Source organism: Mirounga angustirostris, unplaced genomic scaffold (genome assembly GCF_029215605.1).
Source record: "Mirounga angustirostris isolate CCGP_5_RB_7025 unplaced genomic scaffold, mMirAng1.0.hap1 SCAF_11, whole genome shotgun sequence".
NCBI classification, from domain to species: domain Eukaryota; kingdom Metazoa; phylum Chordata; class Mammalia; order Carnivora; family Phocidae; genus Mirounga; species Mirounga angustirostris.
Window position 1 is genome coordinate 50,345,883 of NW_026991719.1, and position 13,280 is coordinate 50,359,162.

The following is a 13,280-nucleotide window of genomic DNA, read 5'->3' on the forward strand; positions in this document are numbered from 1 at the left end:
GCTCCGATGACACAGAATTTCTGAAAATCATCTGGCAAAACAGCCCACTGAGTCCTCACTGGGCTCTGCAAGATCCAAGCCTCAATTTCAAATTAGTCTGGGTTCTCACTGACATTTTTCCTGGGGCTAGAAAGAAAAGTAGATCCGAAGTTTCATCTCTTCCCCACAGGCTCCCTAGATTGCCTATCTGCACATGCTCAGACCTTCAGAAGCCCAGAATAGGAGCCTCACAGATCCACATTGCAAAGCTGCAATCCAGGATCTGCTAAAAGCACATGGTGGCCTTGGGGCAAGGCACTCTCTAGACTTCAGTATCCTTGGTCCAAGAGGCCTAGCAATACTTCCCCCTCTAGTGGTTATGTGAGGGGTAGGTCTAGGTCAGACTCTTGACTGTTTTGCTGGGAAAATTTTTTAATGTGGCTCTTGGCAACTGGAACCCCCATGTTCCACTTTAGAACTGTGAGGCAAACTATTTCTTCTCATTATTTTGGCCCCCATCTAGCTCCCTATCTAGAAAGAGAGCTCCCTGAAGGCATAACTCCACATGATTCATGTTCCTGGCCTAGAAGTTAGGCTCTCAACAGCTATTAAATTATAAACCTGGTACAAAGCACACCCTTCTGGTTTAGGCTTCCAATCCTCCAAACATCCAAATGCTACAGAGATGGAATAAAAATGACTATCCATCACCCACCCCAACACATGTCCTCCACCCCAAGTCTGATATATTCATTCTAGTGACTCCAGTTGGTTGACAGATGGATCAGTGACCAGCCTGCTAAAACCTGATGACCTATCCCTGGAAAGTTCCTCACCACTGTGGCCCCTCTCTGTAGGGTAGCCACCAGCAGACAGGGAGCTAGGGTACAGAAAGGAGGAAAAACAACTGCTGGGAGCCAGAAAGAGACAGACAAACCCTGCTGGTGTCCCTGGAGTAGTTTGCCAGCACATCAACCCTATAATTGGTTACAATAGTAATAAGACACATATTCACTCGCAGTGGAAGATTATGGACCAGTACTGGGGGTGGAGAGAGACTGGCAGCTAACTAGCCCCTGACCTAATTGGAGGAACCTTCCTGGAGCCCCTGATCCTGCTCTGCAAACATTAATTTTGTGCCTTGTGCCTTGCTTGGCTTGACACTTGAATCATCAGTGTGACCAGGCTTCCATCAGGAGCACTCTGCATAACTGAATATTAAACTTGGAGCAAGATAATGGCTGGTTATCCAGAAAATAAAAGAGAAAAGATATCATCTGATCCCTTCTCTGCAGAGATATGTAATGTCATTTGCTCAGGCTAGGTTTTTCTTTTTTTTCTGGATGACATATTTTTACATGATATTTTTCCAACTCAGCTCCCCCTCCCCCACAAGAGTTATCCCTACAGTAAACAGTGCCACCACCACCCTGAAATACACAATCATGCACACACACATAACCACTCAGAGTCCTCTCCTCGGGATCAGATGGGAATAGGGGCCCTATCATCTATCTGAATTCCCCACTTTTCAAAACAGAGATGTTTTCATTTCAACCCTGAAAATATTGACAGTGTTGTCATTTATGGTGCTAGACATGGGAGAGATGGGATAGCAGTAGTGGAGTTGTTTATGAAATTATATTCCCCTCTGTGGAATTTATGAAACAAACCTCTCCTGAACATTTGGTAAGTGATGGACATTAAACTCAGTTCTACAAGGTAGGCCAAGAAGGGGGAACCCCAGCTAGTGCTTTTGGGGGAGTGCCTAGCCTAATAGGGAGAGGATCCTATATATAGGACACATCATAATACAAGTCTTAAAGAGGAGCCCCCATCTTAAGATGCATGGTGGAGTATCATTCTTCATACCTTGTTATCATATCCCAGGATAAATCTGAAAAGCAGAAAGACACCCCCTAGGTTCAGAAAAGCTGCCTTGAGGAGAAGGCATTCAATCTGGGCCTTGTCAGACAGGAGTTAGTAGAAATGGCAATGATTTAGGGGAAGGGATGAGTGAGACTAGTAAGTATGGCTGGGCATCAGGAAGACCAAGGGCCAAGTGAAAAACCTCATGGGCCTAAACATCCTTGTGGATAGAAGGCTGAATTCCCCTGCTGGGTTTGGGGATGGAGTTCCTATGAACAGAGGGATTAGGCAAATTGAATCTTAGGGTTGCTTTCCAGAACCTTGATACCCTGGCTGGAAGGCAGTTCCTATGGGCCTTCTCTTTCCCTTGCTCCTGTGCTCCACTGGGGTAAAAGCCAGCCCACTACTTTCTACATTGTCCCCCTCCCTGCCACAGGAATCTGAAGTGTGTTGTGGAAGGAGCCGTGAGCTGCAGGGTTGGGTTCTAGGCCATGCTAGGGGACCCTGAACAAGCCAAGGCACCCTTCTTAGGCTTGAGCACTTATGAAATGGAGATCACTAGAGTGGTGTGAGAATTAGATGAGATAATGGACACCAAACACACTTTGTAAACTGTAAAGTGCAGTGCAAATGAGAAAGATTAACATTACTGTTATTCTTAGCACCTTCCAAGTCAAATCCCAGTTTCTTAGGCAGTAGCAGACCATGTGTAAAAGGCCACTTATTTGGGAAAGGCATTCACTGTGGGGAGCCCAAGGGACCAGCTGCCTTGGCCATGCTGAGGAAAAGCCAGGTGTGAGGGGATTTTAAAAGCAAGAGTGTGGGGCGCCTGGGTGGCTCAGTTGGTTAAGCGACTGCCTTCAGCTCAGGTCATGATCCTGGAGTCCCTGGATTGAGTCCCGCATCGGGCTCCCTGCTTGGCAGGGAGTCTGCTTCTCCCTCTGACTCTCCCCCCTCTCATGTGCTCTCTCTCATTCTCTCTCTCTCAAATAAATAAATAAAATATTTAAAAAAAAAAAAAAAGCAAGAGTGTGAATTTATACAAAGTCTTCTGCTTAAGGGCAGTTTTAAAAGTGTGTGTGTGGTGAGAGTGGGTGAACTAGGCAGGGGTATCTCTGGGACTGGCATTCTCTTCCCACAACTTCAGGCCCTCCTCCTAACTAGGACCAGGGTCACCTTTGCTGGCAAAGACCAGCCTTTAAACTGTGCTGTCTCCCATTTCCCTACCTTGTCCTTCCCAGGGCCATGTACCTCCCCACAGCCACCCATAATGTCTATTATGTCTCCCAAGACAGTAGAACAGGAGGTGGCAGGGTCACCCACAGCTGGTATCCCTCTAGCCCAGCCCTACCTAGCTACCTCTGGCCCAGATCCCTTCTCCATGCTCCTTGCTACCCTACCTGGTCCCAGTGCTATCCTTCCCCAATGGGCTATGTGCCTTCATTTGGGAACACAGAATTGACTGGCCAGGAGAGTGAAGTGGGGCAGAAGGCAAAGGGGACTGCAAGGGACAGACTCTGCAACATTTTCAGGTTGGAGCTGAGTCCCCTCATGGTTCCTGCCAAGAAAGTGGTCCTGCCAAATGCAGGGCCCCTCAACGCTTGGGTTTCTTAACGTGTGGCTAAGTTTCTGGTGGCCTGGTGGGTAAGGGAACACTCTAAAGCTACTCTGGGGTCCCTGGCAGGGGCAGTTTGTTGCAGCTGCTGCTATCATGGCAGGGAGTGGGATGTGGCCATCTCTGCTCCCAGGACCAGCCTCAGGCCATGCTGGGACCAGTGGAAGGCTGGCTACTAGGGCAGAGCTTTTGTTTTCCTCCCTTCCTCTCAAAACACAAGCAGGAGACGAGCCACAAACTTGCCCCAGGAACCCTTCTTAGTGAGGAGGAAACAGCTGCAGCCTGAGCCTTACATATTTTGCTCCCAGCTCAGCTTCCTGGGGCCAGTTCAGCCAACTTAGAGTTCAGGGAAGAAGTGTGCGGATTTATGCAGTAGCTCCAGAGGCATCACCTCAACCAGGCATAGTTCCCTAGACCTCCACCAAGCAGTCTTCCTGGGGACAAGCCTACTCTGGGCCCATCTTGCCCTTGTGTATGAGGGCATGGTAACTAAGGAAGCACCAGTGAGGACAGAGAGCCCTCCCCCCAACAAGAGGCACTCAGTTCTGCACTATAATCAGTTCTGCCTACCTGGGGGAAATCTAGCAAGTTCTTTCAGTTTCCTCAACTGGAAAATAAGCGTATTGAGAGTACCTACCTCTTAAAACTATTGTAAGGAACAAAACCAATGTATATATGTATACCAAATAAAATTCAGTATATAGCAGAGGCTCAAAAACATAGCAACTAATTTTTAAAAATATTTTCTTCAAACTATAGTTGGACAATTTCCAGCAACAAAACTCCTTGGTTTGTGTAAGTCACCAAAACTCCTTGGGCCTCAGTTGCCCCAAATGGTAAATGACGGTGACTATGTTGGTATCTCACAGGAGGCTTTAGCTGCTCTTTTAGCCACCTTTCATATTCAGGGACCTAAAATGTTGCCTCCAGTCAGCTAGTGGCTAGCAGCTCTGGATTAACTGGGTAATTTCAACTAGCCATGTTCTGTAGTCTAGGCCAGAAAGGTCAACAATTCAAATTTACCTAAATGTACCAACATCAAAGGAAATGCAAGTCAATAGACACCCTTCACCCAATGGGGCACTTACCAGTTTACAAAACACTCCCCACTCCCTCACCTCCCATTTGCCATTCCCAGCAATCCATTAATCAGTCCTGGTGGGAGATGCTAACTCCTTGTCACCTTGTCACAGAAAAGGAAACCATCTAGACTTGGGAAAAGGCTTTACCTAAGTTCACACAGTGGGATGGTGACAGAGCTACACCAGCCCCCAGGCCGCTGGAGTCCCCATTCCAATGCCATTTTGTTGCACAGGGATAGCTCCCAATTGAAGGAGGAAGACTGAGAGCAAGGACTGTACAGGTTCCCCTCACACCTGAAAGCCATCATCTCCCCCTCCCCTTGCACCCCTGTCCCAGCCCAGCTGAGCTTTCTCTGAAGCACTTCCAGTCCTCACTTGGCTGCCACTGTTTTGGTCCCATCTAGCACATTCCAGAAAGCATGCTGACTTCAGAATACAAGGGCTGCCAACCCAGAATGTGGCTGCTCTCCTCATCAGCAACTCCACCACCACCACTCCCAAATTGTGGAACACACTCCTTTACTCTCCCTTTCCTTGGGAGATAATTTTGAGAGGCCAAAAAAGGTTCAAACAGAAACTTGCCATTGGGGACAAAGATGCAGAATTTGAGCTATTATTTAAAGGAAATGACCTATGGGACACCTGGGTGGCTCAGTCAGTTAAGTGTCTGCCTTTGGTTCAGGTCATGAACCCAGTGTCCTGGGATCAAGTCCTGCATTGGGCTTCTTGCTCAGCGGGGAGCCTGCTTCTCCTTCTGCCTGCCACTCTCCCTGCTTGTGCTCTCTCTCTCTCTGATAAATAAATAAATAAATAAATAAATAAATAAATAAATAAAATCTTTAAAAAAATAAATAAAGGAAATGACCTATGAGATTATCTGGAACTGGAATCACCCATTTCTAAAGCCCACAGCCAAGGTCCACTCCCAAAACCATTTGTTCAGGGCCTGAAGGAAGGGCCGCCTGGCTTGGCATCCTTTTGTGAGGCTATACAGACTGCTGGCAGAGCTTTACCCAAGCTACTCCTACAACCACATCTCCCCTAACTTGCAGCCTTACCATTAAGGAACACCTCCTCTCAAGGGGGTATCCCATAACCTCTAGATGCAGCACAGACTCTAAATTGGGCCTTCTTGCCTTGGCTCCCATTTGCCCACCACCAGCCTCTCAAATGAGTTAACATACTCATCCTAGGGTAATTCATTCTGGCAGGCCTCGGTCTTTCTGTTCATCTCTCTCAAATGGACCCTCCTTCATGTTATAGTCACTACATATAGCACAGAGCAGGAGCTCAAACAACATTGGTTCAATTGAAATCTAATTCAGCTGGAGTTTGTCAGCCCAGAACTAAAATGCCAGCTTCATCCCTTACAAATGGTGGGGTTTGAGAAATCGGCCTAATCTCCCTGAGACTCAAACACCTTATCTAGAAAATGAAAAAAATGTTATCATGCAGGATCACTGTAAGAATTAGAGATGATAAATGGAAAGGGTAAATTGCTCTCTAGTTACTGAGCAGATGTTCAATAAAAGACCCTTGTGATGGGGCCTCTTGCAGCCACCTTCTCTACTCTAGCTCCTCAGCTGCCCGCCCATGTCCTCTGAAGATGACACAAGCCTCTTAGCTGAGCTCCCTCTGGTCCTTCCCTGCTACAACACTGAAATCCCACTCCTTCCCTCTCCTTCTTCCATCTCCTCCATACCCTTGCCAGATTCATTTTTATAACCCTGATTTCAGTGCATCACTCCTCTACTTACCAAATTACTCCACACCACCTACAGGGTCAGAGTCTAACCCCTTTCCCTGACCTTCAAGACTCACTCTCCCTGCATGCCCCTTGCAGGTTTCCTAGCCTCACTTCTCTACCCTTTAGCCCCCAATACATAGGGACTTCTCCAGTCTAGGAGGTATGGTCACTCAGACATCACTTCTTCCTAGAAATTGGCTTTCCTGGTAAGCCTTTTTGATGCCCCACTTTCTCCTGAGGCTGCTGAAGTTCCCTGCCCAGCTTGCCTGGAATGATGGGGGCTCTGGGAGCCAAGCCATCTATTTGCTACACCCCTCTCAGGCTCCCAAACTTCCTTAGAGAAGAATATATCTGAGGTGGGTGCCATGCCTGCCTAGTAAGGCTTCTACTATGTCAATACTAACCCAGCAAGGGTGACATCAAAGACAGGCACCACCTCCCCCACCCAGTTCAGATGAATAAGAGGAGCTAACTTCAGGGAAACAGATGTGACAAGGCAGCTAAGGAAAGCCTGAAGAGGAACAGCTGGACCAAATGAACAATGGAGATCCTGAACTTTACCATGTATCCACTTCCCTATATATACCATACCCTATGTGAGAGGCCAGGTAAGGAAACTGAAGCTTGGGAGGGGATCAGAATCAGTGTATCAGTGTACTTAGAGGAAGAAACCTTGAACTGAGGGGCAAGAACTTTATGCTCCTGTGTAACCTTGAGCAAATCCCCTCCCTGTTCAGGGCCTCAGTTTCCCTATCTAGAAATGGGAAATTGTACTAGGGGGTCTGCTTGCCCCAGGCTGTGTGAGAAGCTGGGAGAAGGGTAGTCCTGTGCCCAGTTTTCTAGTGGCTGCAGAAAGAGGAGGCATGTGGGGCGCCTGGGTGGCTCAGTTGTTAAGCGTCTGCCTTCGGCTCAGGTCATGATCCCAGGGCCCTGGGATAGAGCCCCACATCGGGCTCCCTGCTCAGCGGGCAGTCTGCTTCTCCCTCTCCCATTCCCCCCGCTTGTGTTCCCTCTCTCGCTGTCTCTCTGTCAAAAAAAAAAAAAAAAAAATCTAAAAAAAAAAAAAAAAGAAAGAGGAGGCATGTGATTTTGGGGGTCCTAGGCTTCAGTGGGAGGCCTGCATGCCTAACTGGTTGGGCTCAGTCCACCACTGCACTACAGCCCAGCCTCACTTCTCATGCCTCCCTCCACAGAATCCTGCCCAACACTTTACTTTTTCAAAATGCACTAGGCCTGGCCAGTAAATATTTCCTATATGTCCAGAGGGGAGGGGGACCAGAACTGGTCTGGTCCAGCCCTCTCTCCCCTGAGTAGCCCCCAGCAGGGAGGGCTGAGGAGTGCTGGGTTGGGTTAGTATCTGTTTGGAAGCACAGCAGGGGAAAAAAAAAAAAAAAAACTGTAGGAGATGAAAGCACTGAAGGCTCTGCAACAAGAACTGCAGATCAAAAGGTCCCAGATGCCCCTGCAGCACCAGTATGCCTGCCTCTGCTGCCACCAAGCCCCCTCATATTATTTTCATTGTCCATAATTATCCCCTAATCCCAAAAGGGGAGGTGTGGAGAAGCAATGCACCCTCACTCAGATGGCACCTGCACCTCCTCAGTGGTTTTGGTTTCCCTAACTTTCTTCCTGGAGATACACTTACACATGCACAGGTTTGAAAAATATGACCAAGGAGAGGAGATGACAAGCTCTGAGATTATTTAATTCAGAGAACAGAAGTTGGGAGTGGGGAGAGACGATTTAATGCCCATGAAATCTCCAGTGGTTTGTTAAGCGGGAGCAATGATAGCCAGCTGCCCTCAACCTCACCCCCCCCCAACACTTACACACACACACACACACACACACACACATGCACTCATGCATGCACGCACATGTGCATGCACACAGGTTTATGTATAGCATGAGAGGCTCAGATTAGCCCTGAGAAAGAACTTCCTGGCAGTGTGAGATGTGTGACCAAGGAATGAGTGACACAGGGAGGAAATGTCTCATCTGGAGGCTTTACCTTTATCACCTAGTTTATCTGCCTGGATTGATTCAAGTTGGATAACTGATTCAAGTGATGGAATAACACTGGGCATGCCCTCTTCTAGCCTCAAGTAGCCTATCTGTAAGTGAGGGGACTGGAAGCCCTTTTTCCCTCTTTGGTTCTACAAGCAAGTCAGTGACCTGCCAGGCTTACTGTTATTTATTTCCTTATTCCCCTGGACCAGGGGAGCAGGGCTGCCCCCATGCCTCATACACACACTTTCAGAGAGTGTAAATGTAACAGTTCTTGAGGAATTTTTAACACTTCCACTATACTAAGAGAGAATCATTGGACTTTCAACTTCTTCCAGATACCTCCCCTCCTTCTGAAACTTTCACCCCCAACAGGCTGCAGACCAAGGCCAAAAAGCAAAATAGACATGAAAGGGGAGGTAGAGTTCTCCAGATGGGGCCCCCAAGCTAAACCCAGCACCTTCTCACTCCTGAGGAATGGAAGAGGTGAGGAAGGTTAGAGGTTGGTTAATAAGATTTGTATTGAACAGAGGCCACTGGAGACAGTGGGACACAGTGTAAGAGCCCTTGCACAGGAGGCAGCAGCCTATCCCTAAATGCTGTGTGATCTTAAGGAAATCCTTGTTGCTTTCCAGGACTCAGTTTTTCCACCTTGTAAGCACAGGAGTCCAAACTGATGCTCCCTGAAGCCCTGTCCAGTTGGAAGGATGGGGATCAACAGAGGCCTGGGGGATGCTTAGCCTCCACCACATTGGTATGTAGACTCTAGGCACCCTCCTTCAACTTCACCCCCTGCAAGGCTTAAAGGAAGCCAACATGGTACAACTTCCCTCCAGAAATAGCTGTCCCTCAGTTCTATGTCCAGATCCAAAGGTGACCTCTTACAGTTCCAACTTACAGCATGCTTCCAATCTCTAAGACCCCTTTCTAAAATTCCATATTATTATCGCATATTTGCACCCACACATAGAAGTATCAAAACCTCCCAATTTTCCATTCTTCAATGGCCCCTTCTCCCATTCTCCCAAGATCAGACCCCCATTCCATAGCCTAGCATTTGGGAATGCCCACCACTGGGCACTAACCTCCTCTCTACCTTAAATCCAACAATCTCAACCAGAAAAGACTAAGTCATATTTCTCAGCCTGGCTGCCAACAACCCCTTCCAATTCCTAATTTTGCTTATACCACTACTTTGCCTAGCCAAACCCCTCTACTTTCTGGAAGCTTCCAGGGTGATCACCCTGCAAATACAGATTTCTCCTCTCTCCACAGTAGTTGTCTCTAGGCTCATGAATTAGCAACCAAAGATATGTGTAGTCTGGGGTATGGGCAGTACAGATCTTGTGCTTGTTGCTGAAGGGAGGTATCATGATTAATTTTTTTTCTTGTAGTTGCAACCCATCGCCCTTCTCCATTCTCATTAGGCATACTCAATAAATATCTGAGCCTTGAGTATCATTTCTCTAATCACTTTCATATGGATCGGGACAAGTGCAACTTGGAGAGGTAAAGGTCTTCTTGAAAGCTCCACAAAGACAGCAAGTCTTTCTAGACCATTCATGAACTGCTATACATTGCTAGGCTTTGAAGGGGGTTGTGGCTGAGTTCAAGGTTTCATTTACCCCTCTGAGGGGTTCTGAGAGAATCCAGACATCCATGGTATCAAGGAGACAAATTAGAGGCAGGGAAACTTAATTATAGTTTGCCTCCTATTAAAATTTAAGCCCCCAAATGGCCAAGGGATGCAGGCAAGCTTGTAGGAGTTCTGAGCAAGAAGAGGTCATTATGGGTTGCAAGAGACAGACAGAAAAGACACCCAGGAGAAGGTGGGCTCAGAGCTGGGGCCTGAGAGGGAAAACAATTTGCACAGTGCAGGGTGAATGGATTTGTGTGTGAGAAGGGGAGTTATATAGGGAAGATATATTAGGAGACTGTTGGTCTGAGGCAGGGCAGACAGCAGGTCCAGCCCTGAGGTGGAGATACCCAGCTGCAAAAAGTTGGTTTCCTTTGGTGCCTGGTCAAAGTGGCAAGAAGTGACTATAGTGTATTATCTGCAGTCCTGGCTGGTGTCACAAAGGTCCCCAGCTAGCCTTCCCCCAAGTGAGGGATTTACTCCTCTCAAATACCCAGGTTTTGCAGCCCACAGGGTTCTCCACCCTCAGAAGCTGTCAAAGGTCCAAGAAGAGCCTGCCAGGCCCCTTGGTCACTCCCTCTCTCCTGTTCTTTGGAAAGGCCTAGAGTTTATTGCCAGACGCAAACCATGGTGCAGTGACTGAGCGGTGGGTGGGGCCGAATGAGGGGAGCTGCACTGGGGGTAGAGGGCTCTGCTAAAATGCCCTCGGGTAGGGCAGGGAATCCAATAGCACAGTGCCCTCCACCTAGCCCATATCCATGCCTATGCAGCAGGCCGACAGAGCCACAGAGGGAAATATTTGTGTGTAGGAGGAGGCTCCCCTTGACCCTGTGGGCCATGACAAGATGAGTCTGACCAAACCGAGGCCAGCTCTGCAGGGCCAGTCCAGCTGCTACCTGGGCACCTGGACTGGGGAGCGCATGGAGGGCACAGCCCCTCTTCACCAGGGAACCTGGGCAAAGTCCTGCAGTCAGGTGGTCACCAGTGTCAGAGGTGTCTGCAGTAGACAATGACAGCAGCTCAGCAGGCTGTGTATTTTAAGTAACTGTGAAGTTGGAGGGTTTGGCTGTCTCTCTAGCTCTCTCACAGACCCAAAGGGTGAGTTCTTTACTACAATAATTGCTCCCTTGGCCTCTGGCACAGAAATCCCCCCCACCAACAGGAGGCTTATCGCTATTTTTAAACGGGAGGCAGGAAAGAAAAAAGCGGCCAGTGCTCTCCGAGTGGAGGAGGTGAGGCGAGTGGGGACAAAGCGGCCTTGCAGATCTAACCCAAGGACTAGCTTGAGCTGCAGCTCTAACCTAAGGTCCAGCAAGAACTCCGTTGCCAGCCCGCCTGCCCACGGGGGCGGGCGCCAGATGTGCTTGGAGGCCCAGGAGCAGGGGGTGAGGCTGGTTGGGGCCCGCAAGGCCGAGGTTCCTAAGTGGGCAGCACACAGGCCCAACTCAGCTCCCTGGGAGAGGAGGCAGACAGTGTGGACAGCCCAATCCACGCCAAAGCCAGTATCCATTGGGCCCAGGCCAGCGCGCTGCCTCCATCCGCAGAGGGGAGAAGGAGGCAGGGGATGCGCAGGGGAGGGAAGGGGAGGCAGCTGGGCCGCTGGGGTGAGCAATACCCACGTAACACAGCTGTTCCAGCTAATAATGTGCTACAACAAAGCTGCAGAGCTCCCGGCCTACAAATGCACCGCTGGGGGTGCTGGCTGGCGGCTCCCCTCCGGGATCCGTGCGGTAGCACGTGCGGGGCCTCATCCCCGCCTCTCCCGAGAGCCCGGAGGCATGGCCCAGGCTAGCCTGCTTGCCTGCCCGCCCTCTGTAACCCCCTCTAGCCGCGGTCGCCGGCGCCCAGAGGACTCTGCTTTGCCCCTCACCAGCCAAGTCCTCAAAGCGGGTTCCCAGGGGGAACGGAGAGCGGCCCGGACGCCCACTGGCCCAGCCCTTGGAGCCCCTCTTCAGGCGGCCGGAGCGGAGCACAGGGGACTGCACCGGACGGCGGGCAGGCGGAGGCTCCCGGCTGCGCGCAACGCTTACCCGGCCGGGTCGGGTTTCCAGCCCGGTTATTGTCTGCTGCGCCGCCCGGGCCGGGGCTCGAGCCTAGGCTGCTGTGGCTGAGATCGCCGCCACCGCTGCTCCCGCCGCCGCCGCCTCCACGGCTCTAGTCACCTCCTGCACTGCGTCCCCTTCCCCAGGCTTGGGGCAGCTTCCCCATACCCCCTCCCCACGGACTCCACAGCCACAGGGTGGGGCGTCCGCGCCCTGATTGGCAGAAGTGTGGCCCAATCGCCACGGTGGGAAGGCGTGTCCTGCCCCGCCCACTGTTTTCCTTGGTGCATTGCCCTTTAAATGCAAATAAGCGCGGGCGTGGTGTTTGCAGGAGGCGGAGAGCGTGAAGAACCCCTTGCTGGGACTCCCCATTCCCGCCCCCACACTGGGCGGATCGTGGCTGGGAGACCCAGTGAGCTCGCTGGGCCGGTCCCGCCCGGCTGGGGCTCGCTGGAGCCCTGGAGTTCGGTTTCGGTTTTGCATACACTCCCATTTCCGTGGACGCTATGCAATCGTGCTGAGGCGCCCAGGCCGCCACCCGGCAGTTTATTCCAGAGCAAGAGGAGGGCGAGGAGAGGCGGGGCGGAGAGGCTGGGGAACCTGGGGGACTGCAAAGCCCCTTGGCGCCTCGCTGGGCCCAACCTTAGGTGTAGAGATAGGGCCCCGCGGCGCGCGCCCCCAGGCCAAGCAGAGGGGGGACTCACCTGCCAGGAAAGCCAACTGCAGCGTCCATGCCCCAGCTTTGGCCTCTCAGGCACACCAGAGCCCTTCGGGACCATCGAGGTCAGTTTGCACCCGTTACCCAAGGGCCTGCTGTTGCTCAGAGAAGGGAAGGCACTTCCCTCAGGTCACCTAGCCTGCCAGCGACAGGGGCAGATTTGGAATTCAGAACCCCAGGTTCCTGTCCTAGGCTGCTTTTATTTTTCTCTGGAGAGACCTGTTCCTGTAGTTTGACCCTCACCCAAATTTCCCACTTTCATGGAACCAGAGGGGATCTCCAAGGCCTCTAGAGGGCCCCTCAACCTTTTCATGGTAAGCCAGGCTTTGTGCAGTTTCCTGTCCCTGAAAAGTCTAGAAATTGAGAGAAAAATCTTGTCTGGGCCCAGACTGGAGGTCAAGGTGGAATGAGGAGGCCTGTACCAGCCTTGCTGGCTTCTGTGTTTGGGATGTGGCAGGTTGCCAGCCTGAGCTTGGGTCTTAACTAGCCTGAGGGCAGTAAGTGGCTGCCAAGGACTAACTAGTGAGCTGAGGCAATAAAGAATCCAGTTCTACCACTAGCTCAAGAATATCCAGAAGGCCCTAC

The 13,280-nt window shown here is 50.6% G+C and overlaps 1 protein-coding gene across 1 annotated transcript in view; it reads right to left on the reverse strand.

Moving 5' to 3' along the window:
- Nucleotides 1–12,156, reverse strand: part of AMER1 (APC membrane recruitment protein 1) — a 28,923-nt gene extending 16,767 nt beyond the window's left edge. The window contains exon 1 of the mRNA XM_045878898.3: nucleotides 11,966–12,156. The gene's annotated coding sequence lies outside the window, so the exon portion shown is untranslated. The remainder of the gene's footprint in view (nucleotides 1–11,965) is intronic.
- Nucleotides 12,157–13,280: the final 1,124 nt, after the last annotated feature.